General features: G+C 45.9%; 1 long non-coding RNA gene across 1 annotated transcript in view; it reads right to left on the bottom strand.

Moving 5' to 3' along the window:
- Window positions 1–7,341, bottom strand: part of LOC112404797 (uncharacterized) — a 23,889-nt gene extending 16,548 nt beyond the window's left edge. Inside the window, exon 1 of the long non-coding RNA XR_003004170.1 lies at window positions 6,880–7,341. This is a non-coding gene — a long non-coding RNA (uncharacterized LOC112404797). The remainder of the gene's footprint in view (window positions 1–6,879) is intronic.
- Window positions 7,342–8,199: the final 858 nt, after the last annotated feature.

Genomic DNA, 8,199 nt, shown 5'->3' with positions numbered 1-8,199 from the left:
TATATGAATGAATCACTTTGGTATGTACTTGAAACCAACACAACATTATAAATCAACTATATTTTGATTTAAAAAGTTATTATTAAAAAAAAGGAGACCTCAGAGAGCTCTCTCCCACTTCTTCACTAGTGAGGACACAGTGAGAAGACAGCCATGCATAAACCAGGAAGCCGGCTCTCACCAGACACCGAATCCGCCAGCACCTTGATCTTAGATTTCTTGGTCTCCAGAACTGTGAGAAAATACATTTGTTGTTCAAGCCACCCAGTCGATGGTATTTTTGTTTAGCAGCCCAAACAGACTAAGACAGTGACAGTCTCTGGATTTCCCACAGGGCTGCTCCTCCCTAGAAATTCGGCCTGAAAAGAATGATTCCACTCACTCCCCAGGGCTCACGTAGATGCGTGGGTCAGGAGTACCGGGGTGCGGGGGGGGGCGGGGAGTGTTGACTTTTCAAGGGAGACCGTGTTTACAGGTAGAGGGCAGGGTACTTTTTTTTTTTTTTAAACAGTTACCATGTGTGAAACTTCGGAGAAAGAGAAGTTAGGCTAAGGGAAATTTTTCGGGAGTTTATTCTGCTAAGTACGTATGTGTTTAATAATTATCGCGTTTATTCCTCATTATGACCTCCTGAAAAAGACAGCTTGCTTAGCAGTAGGACACTGGTGAGTTCTGAATAGCAATCAGCTTTATTTCTCCCATTTGTGCTCCAACCACACTCTGCCCCTTCCCTCAGCCACACGTGGGCCAATTGTATCACTTTCTGGTTGCTTTGGGTTATCAAAATTCCATCTGGTTTAAAGCTTTACTCAAATCTCCTATTTTAAATTCATAATCAGCTTTGGGTCCTCATCGTGGTTAGTGGGAAGGGGTCTACTCTTTCACTCTTACCTTGCAGTGCAGGGTAGGGCCATGGTCTCCTTCTGGGTTCTCTTCTCCCCACTACGTTTCCGGGCTTCATTCCTCTAGGAAGACAGAGAGGAAGGAGAGGGACATTGGAGTTGACTTTACCTAACTGTGAATCCACCTCATTCTATCTGGTGTTTTTTGGTCTCCAGGATTTGCTGGCATCTGTGTAGATGCAGGTGAGGTTTTCTTGGGATGGTGCCCAACTACATCACAGCCTCTGTAGTCACCCACCTCTTCCTTGTTTCCCTTTGCACCTGCCAGTGGTCCACACCCTCAGCCTCTTTCCTGATGATCTTGGGTGGCCTCGGCCTGCAGCGGCTTGAAGCAGGATTTCAGTTCCCAGAGACTGAAGTCAGGCCACGGCAGTGAGAGCACTGAATCCTAGCCACTAGACCAATGGCCAGTGACAAGGCCCTGGCCTGTACGGCTTTGCAGAAATGAATTCCCACAAAGATGGAAAACAGTAAACAAGTGTTTATTAGGAGGAAAAAGAGTACGTGTGGATAGACACACAGGCAGACTCAGGGAGAGAGAGTCGCGCCCTTGTGGTGGTTTGAATAACTTATGGCTCATTTTTTCCGGGTTTCCTTTGGCCAATCATCTTCCTTTGCCTGGTTTTGAGTCCGTATTTAGTATATCTCAGGGTCCTCCCATGTGTGTAGGCACATCTCTTAGCCAAGATGGATTCTAGAGAAGAGGCCTATGGGTAAGTTGACATCACTTACTATGGGGTGGCGCCCCCTCCTTTTTTGACCTCCAAGCAACCTTTCTGCACATGTGTACTCGGGAAGGTCTCCTTGACTTCGAGAATGAGGAATATGTGGTCTTTTATCTCTTATCTGGACAGGGTTCAGCTTCTCCTCCGTCCTGCTATTTCGCAGTATCTGCCCACAGGGGACGAACTGCTGCTCAGCCTGGGGCCCATCTATCTCCTGCCTTACTGATGGGTATCGCTGAGCTTGCCTGGTTGAGCTCTGAGCAGTCCTCAGGGCTTGCCTACTCTGCTAACTTAGGCAGTCCTCTGTGTGATGCCCTGGGATGGCTAAGTGCCTCTTCTCGTTCTCGGAGGTCCCTGGAGTTCCGGGCTGCAGCCCCTCCATCCTCTGGTAGGCACACTAGGCCACAGTCCCCACTGCCCGTCTGCTGAGGGCTTCTCCCACAAGCTTCCTGCCTTTAGAAATGCCCATAGAAGGGGGTGTCTGTCACTGAGCTCATATCACTCCCAGGGACACAGTCACCTTCTCCCAAGAATCGTCTCATGGTGCCCTGCTCCGAGGGTGGCATCCAGCCCGGGAGTGGCACGCCTGGCTCTCCTTCCTGCTGGGACTGGCGATCTCTCCTAGTGATGCTTTTGGAGCCCTCTTCCCAGCCTCTCAATGGGTTTTTTGGTTTCTACGAGTAGGGAGGGAATAAGCTCCCTGCCCCCATGAGAAGAAGTAACGCCCCCCCACCCCGCACCTCCTACACAGACACAACTTCAAAACTGACCATTTTCCTGCCCATCCCTTTTTGCTACACCTCCCGCTCACACACTTCAGTGCATGAGAGCTTCCAGCTTTGCCGGATGACTCTTCAAACCACAGGACATCACCCAGCTCCCAGGCTGGGTCCCATCTGCCAGTCCCACCTCGCAGCTACCCACCGGTTTTGCCAGGGATTTCTAAAGCAGGCTGTGGTGATGCAGAAGAGAAAAGCCACACCCGCCTCTGAAATGTCGGAATACTTTCTTGACTACGGCCATTCATACACTGAAAACGGTTTCATTCAGATTTTGTTTTAGCCTCTCTTTACATGAGAGGCTTGAAAAGACAAGAGCATTAATTAACATATGACTCGATGGAAAAACACAAATAGAAAAATCAAAACAAAAGTCTAACCTTTAAAGGGTTCAAATTTAAAATCTCTGAGAAAGTGAGTGATTATTTTATTGATGTAGTTTCTCCACCAGCTCTCAAAACCTGCAGGTGTTAAATTAGCTGCACAAGAATTTCTCTCTGCTTCCGAGCCTGCGGTAGAAACATGCTAATGAGAATTAGAGGAAATTAATGGGAGAGGGTCTAGGAGGCCACAGGAGAAGTTCAGGACAGCTTCCTGTGTGGTAAATTTTCAGAAAAGCTGCTCTAATTTACCATGACCCAGGAGCTTATAAGTAAAAACAAAAAACAGGAAAACAAAACATGTGCAAAGCTACACCCTTAATCGTACCCTTCTCCTAACACACAATCCTAAAAAATGCTAAAGACAAGGTCAGTTTCAAAAGAGCTATTGCTGGGACTTCCCTGGTGGTGCAGTGGTTAAGAATCCGCCTGCCAACGCAGGGGACACGGGTTTGAGCCTTGGTCCGGGAAGATCCCACATGCCGCGGAGCAACTACTGAGCCTGCGCTCTAGAGCCCGCGAACCACAACTACTGACGCCCGCATGCCCAGGGCCCGTGCTGCGCAACAAGAGAAGCCACTGCAATGAGAAGCCTGTGCATCGCAATGAAGAGTAGCCTGCCCTCACCGCAACTAGAGAAAGCCCGTGTGCAGCAATGAAGACCCAACACAGACAAAAATAAAAAAGTTAATTAATTAATCAAATTAAAAAGAAAAAGAGCTATTGCCAGCCCCCGGCCCCCACAAAAACAACAACAACAATAAAACGGGAGCACCGTGAAGCAGGACCCATACCTAAACAAAAGGAGAGTAAGATCGATGTCAGCAGTGATGGTGATATAATGATTATGTAAATTCTGACTCCAGCAGGAAAGATGGGGCTACTGCTACATCTTTAGCAAGCAAAAGGTTTATAGTTTATTTGGTCCAAATGTCTCATTTTACAGATAAAGAACCTGAGGCCCAAGAGGTTAAGATGGCACCTAATCTTTTTTCTTTTAACCTTTTATTTTATGTTGGAGTAGAGCCTATTAACGATGTTGTGATAGTTTCAGGGGCACAGCAAAGCGACTCGGCCATACATATCCATTCTCCCCCAGACTCCCCTCCCATCCAGGCTGCCACATAACACTGAGCAGAGTTCTCTGTGCTATCCAGGTGGTCCTTGTTGGTTATCCTTTTTAAATATAGGAGTGTGTACATGTCAATCCCAAACTCCCTAACTATCCCTTCCCCGCACCCTTCCCCGCCGGTAACCATAAATTCATTCTTTAAGTCTGTGAGTCCGTTTCTGTTTTGTAAATACGTTCAGTTGTATCATTTCTTTTTAGATTCTGCATACAAGTGATATCATACGATATTTCTCTTTCTCCGTCTGACTTACTTCACTCAGTATGACAGTCTCTAGGTAGGATGGTACCTAATCTTAATGGACTTGAATTCATGCCTAGATGTCAAATCTACTAAGTTATATTGATACAGACATTGACAGGGATAAGAACATTAGCTCTGAAACTGGTCCACGGATGTCAATAACCAAAACAGTCGTGTAAAAAATTAATGATCAGGGACTTCCCTGGTGGTCCAGTGGTTCAGACTCCACGCTCCCAAAGCAGGGGGCCTGGGTTCGATCCCTGGTCAGGGAACTAGATCCCATGTGCATGCCACAACTAAAAGAGTCTGCAAGTGGCAATGAAGATCCCACATGCAGCAACTAAGACCCGGCGCAGCCAAATAAATAAATATTTTAGAAAAGAATTAATGAGCAGAAACTTCAATTAAATAGAGTTGGGAGACCAGAAGGGGGCGCTCTCAAGCCCTGTGAGGACAGCAGAGCCCAATAGGAAGAAGAAAGACTCGTCTTCTCTCCTGGCCAGGACTCAGACAATGACAAGCCTTGAGAAACTCTTTGTTTACTATCACCCTCCCAACTTCCTTTCCCTTCTATAAAAGCGTTCTCCTCTCCTTGCTGTACAGGTCCTTACAGGCGGCTTGCCGTGGTTGCAGACCCCGAACTGCAGTTTTCTGCTGACCCTGAATAAACCCACCTTTGCTAGAGAACTATCTGGCTGTCTCTTTGTTTCAGGTCAACAGTGGTGACCTAATCTGAAGGCCGGCACTCATTTCATGACTAGTATTCCACTAAATTTGGTCTGGCGAACATTCATTGAACATGTACCATCCTAGGCACTGTCACCGACAAAGAATTCATGGTTTCAACAAGGGAAGCAAACGGTATTCAAACAGGTACATACAAGCCAAGGTGATACATGATAAACAAGCTGCCATAGGAACAAAGATAAAGAGCAATTAATTCCACCACAGGCAAAGGAGGGTGGGGAGGCTTTCAGGAAAGAATGGAGAAGAAGTGCTTTTTTTTTTTTTTTTTTCCAGTGGAGATGAATACCAAACTGTTTCTAAAAGATAAGGTATTCATCAAGAAAAAGTGGGATGGGAATTCCCTGGCAGTCCAGCGGTTAGAACTCCATGCTTTCATTGCCAAGGGCACAGGTTCCATCCCTGGTTGAGGAACTAAGATCCTGCAAGCCAGCCAGCATGGCAAAAATTTTTTTTTAACTTACACAAAGAAAAAACTGGGAAGAGAGGGAAAGCATGAACAAAAATAGAGTCCTAACACAGGGAGTCTGGGAAATGGGAAGTGAGTCCAGTTGACAGAAAGGCTGGAGACTCGGCTGGAGCTAAGCTGGATTTGTATGACTTTCGGCACCACGCGGGTGATTTTGTACTTTATTTTGGTGAATAATGGAGAGGCAGTGGAGGAATATTTTTTAGAATGAGTGAGATTGGATTTCTGTTTTAAAAAATGATTCTGTTGGTATTCCAAAGGATGGATGGGAGGGTGGAGAATCTAGGAAGATCAATGAACCAGCAACTGAAATAGTAGAAGAGAGAAATAAATGCCTCACCAAAGCCTGCTGGTGGGGATGCAGAGGAGGGCCGGGTTCTGAGCCATGTGTCCAAAGTAGAACTGATAGGACCCCTGACGATTGCATATGATCACTGGGCAGCTCAGACTTTCGGTGACAGCACCCATGATGCAATGTTTAAAGGAATGTTCACTGTACATGTCAATCCATGTGATAATGAGGCCAAACCCCCTTCCTCTCTGTGTTCCAGCATTGACTGCTGGTCTGACTTTTGAACATCAAACTTGTTTCTGCTTCTGCTTTGCCCTCTACCTGGCATGCTCAGCTCCACATTATTATAGAGCGGGGTCCTCATCCTTCAGGTACTGTTAAAGGCCGGACTGTGTTCTCCCGAAATTCATAAGTTGAAGTCCTGACACCTACTGCATCAGAATGTGACCTTATTGGGAAACAGCGTCATTGCAGACGCAGTTAATTAAATTAGGATGAGGCCATACTGGGTTAGGGTGGGCCCCTAATGCAATGTGACTGGTGTCCTTATAAAAAGGGGAAATTGGGAGATAGATGTGCACACGGGGAGAACGCCATGTGAAGATGAAGACAGAGGTCGGGGTGACACCTCTTCAAACCAAAGAATGGCAAAGCTGGCTAGCAAACCACCAGAAGCTAGGAGAGGGGCACGGACCAGATTCTCCTCCACAGCGCCCAGAGGGAAACAACTCTGCCAACTTCTTGATCTTGGACTTCTGGCCCCCAGAACTGTGAGACGATACATTTCTGTTATTTAACCCTCACACCCAGTCTGTGGTACTTTGTCACGGCAGCTCCAGGAAACAAATACAAGTCTCAATTCAAACTACAACTCCTGGGAGAGGTTGACCACGCAGTATAAAATAGTGCCTGCCCCCATCACATTCCTTTGCTTAACTGTTTCCACAACATTTAACATTGCCTTAAGCTATCTTGTTAACGTATTTATTTATTTGTTTTTGTCTATTCCTCCCACCTAGCCACACTGTGCTCTATCATCCTTAGAATGTGTGGTCCTTGGCACTGGGGGATGTTTCTTGGACTTTGCTGTGTCTCCAGATTTTAGAACCATCTGGCGATAGCGGACAATCAATACATGTTTCATTGAACGGATGAATACATAGACGAGCATCAGTTGTGACATTAAAGCCAACTGTAATGTCAATTACAACTCACGTATTCTCATTTGTCCTCCGGATAGTGCGAAATCTGGGATGTCTGTCTTCTAGGGCAGAATCATCTGGAGGCTCCTTCACTCAAACGTCTGGGCTGGGATGACTTGCGGAGCAGTGCTGCCACCAGAACACCTGCATGGGCCTCTCCAGGTGACTTGGCTTCCACACACCAGGGCTGCCTTAGCTTAGCTGGACTTAGAAGGCAGCCTAGGATGCCAAATGCGAGTGCTCCAGAGAACAAGCTAGAAACTGCATCGCCCTTTATGTCCCAGTATAAAGGCACACAATGTTGACTTCACTGTACTCGCACTGCAAAGCAGCCCTAAGCCTGTCCAGGCTGAAGGAGGGAGGGGACACAGACCCCACCTCTTGAAGGCATGGAGGCAGGATTATATTACAGAGGAGGATACGGGATGAGAGATACTGTGTCACAGCTATTTTGGGAAAATAGAGTTTGCCACAGATTCCAATTCAAAGCCTGATTCTTGGGTCTTACTCCAAGAGATTCTGATTTGTGCATCTCAGTGCAAGACAGGAAAACCTTTTGGGCATCCTGGGAGTGCATATTTTTAACAAGCATTTCAGGTGTTTCTGATGCTAAGATCCACAGCCCCACTGCCTAACAACTCTACACAGGGCCTGTCGAAAGCCTCTCGACGGCTGGATTTAAATGCACAAGCCAGTTCACTGTTGTGCTCTCCCCAAGAATAGAAAATATAGAGATACAAGAAGCTGAAATGCCGGGGCTCCTAAATCCATAAAAACAAGATTTTAATATAACAATAGATATATTGAGATAAAAAATGACTGTATTGACATGTAAATTTTAAAATAGCTTTGGTGAAATATTGCAAAATGTAAAAACCTAAACCAAATGTTATGCTCTTACTAATGCAACTGTGCTCTATTCCTGCCTAAGGAAACCATTCCTAGTCCTAAATTAGGAATCTACAGTAAATCCCTTTCCAATAACACAGACTTTCTTGGGGTGTACTGTGCTTTCTGTAATCGCTGTGAGTGCTTTAAAAACCTCTCCAGTTGCCCTTTTTTTAGAATAGCTTCCCCAATTCTCACCTTAGCTTTTGGGTTAATACTGGCTTTTCTTGATCATTGTTCTCTGATTCATATGCACCCCCTGTCCTTTGGACAGAGTCAAGATACCACAAACCAATATGACCTCATTGATTACCATTCTCAGGATTATCTTATTCTGAATTTGGGTTTTTCTGTAACAGGTTACAAACCAATCCCAAATCACTTGCAGGCAGGCCTTTTGTGAGACATTATAATAGCTTGCCTCACATAAAATTTTTTTAAGTGC

The sequence above is a fragment of the Neophocaena asiaeorientalis genome, unplaced genomic scaffold, assembly GCF_003031525.2.
Source record: "Neophocaena asiaeorientalis asiaeorientalis breed wild unplaced genomic scaffold, Neophocaena_asiaeorientalis_V1.1 scaffold540, whole genome shotgun sequence".
Classification (NCBI taxonomy): Eukaryota; Metazoa; Chordata; class Mammalia; order Artiodactyla; family Phocoenidae; genus Neophocaena; species Neophocaena asiaeorientalis.
The sequence above is the reverse complement of the archived record's forward strand: the minus strand, read 5'-3'. Positions and strand labels throughout refer to the sequence as shown.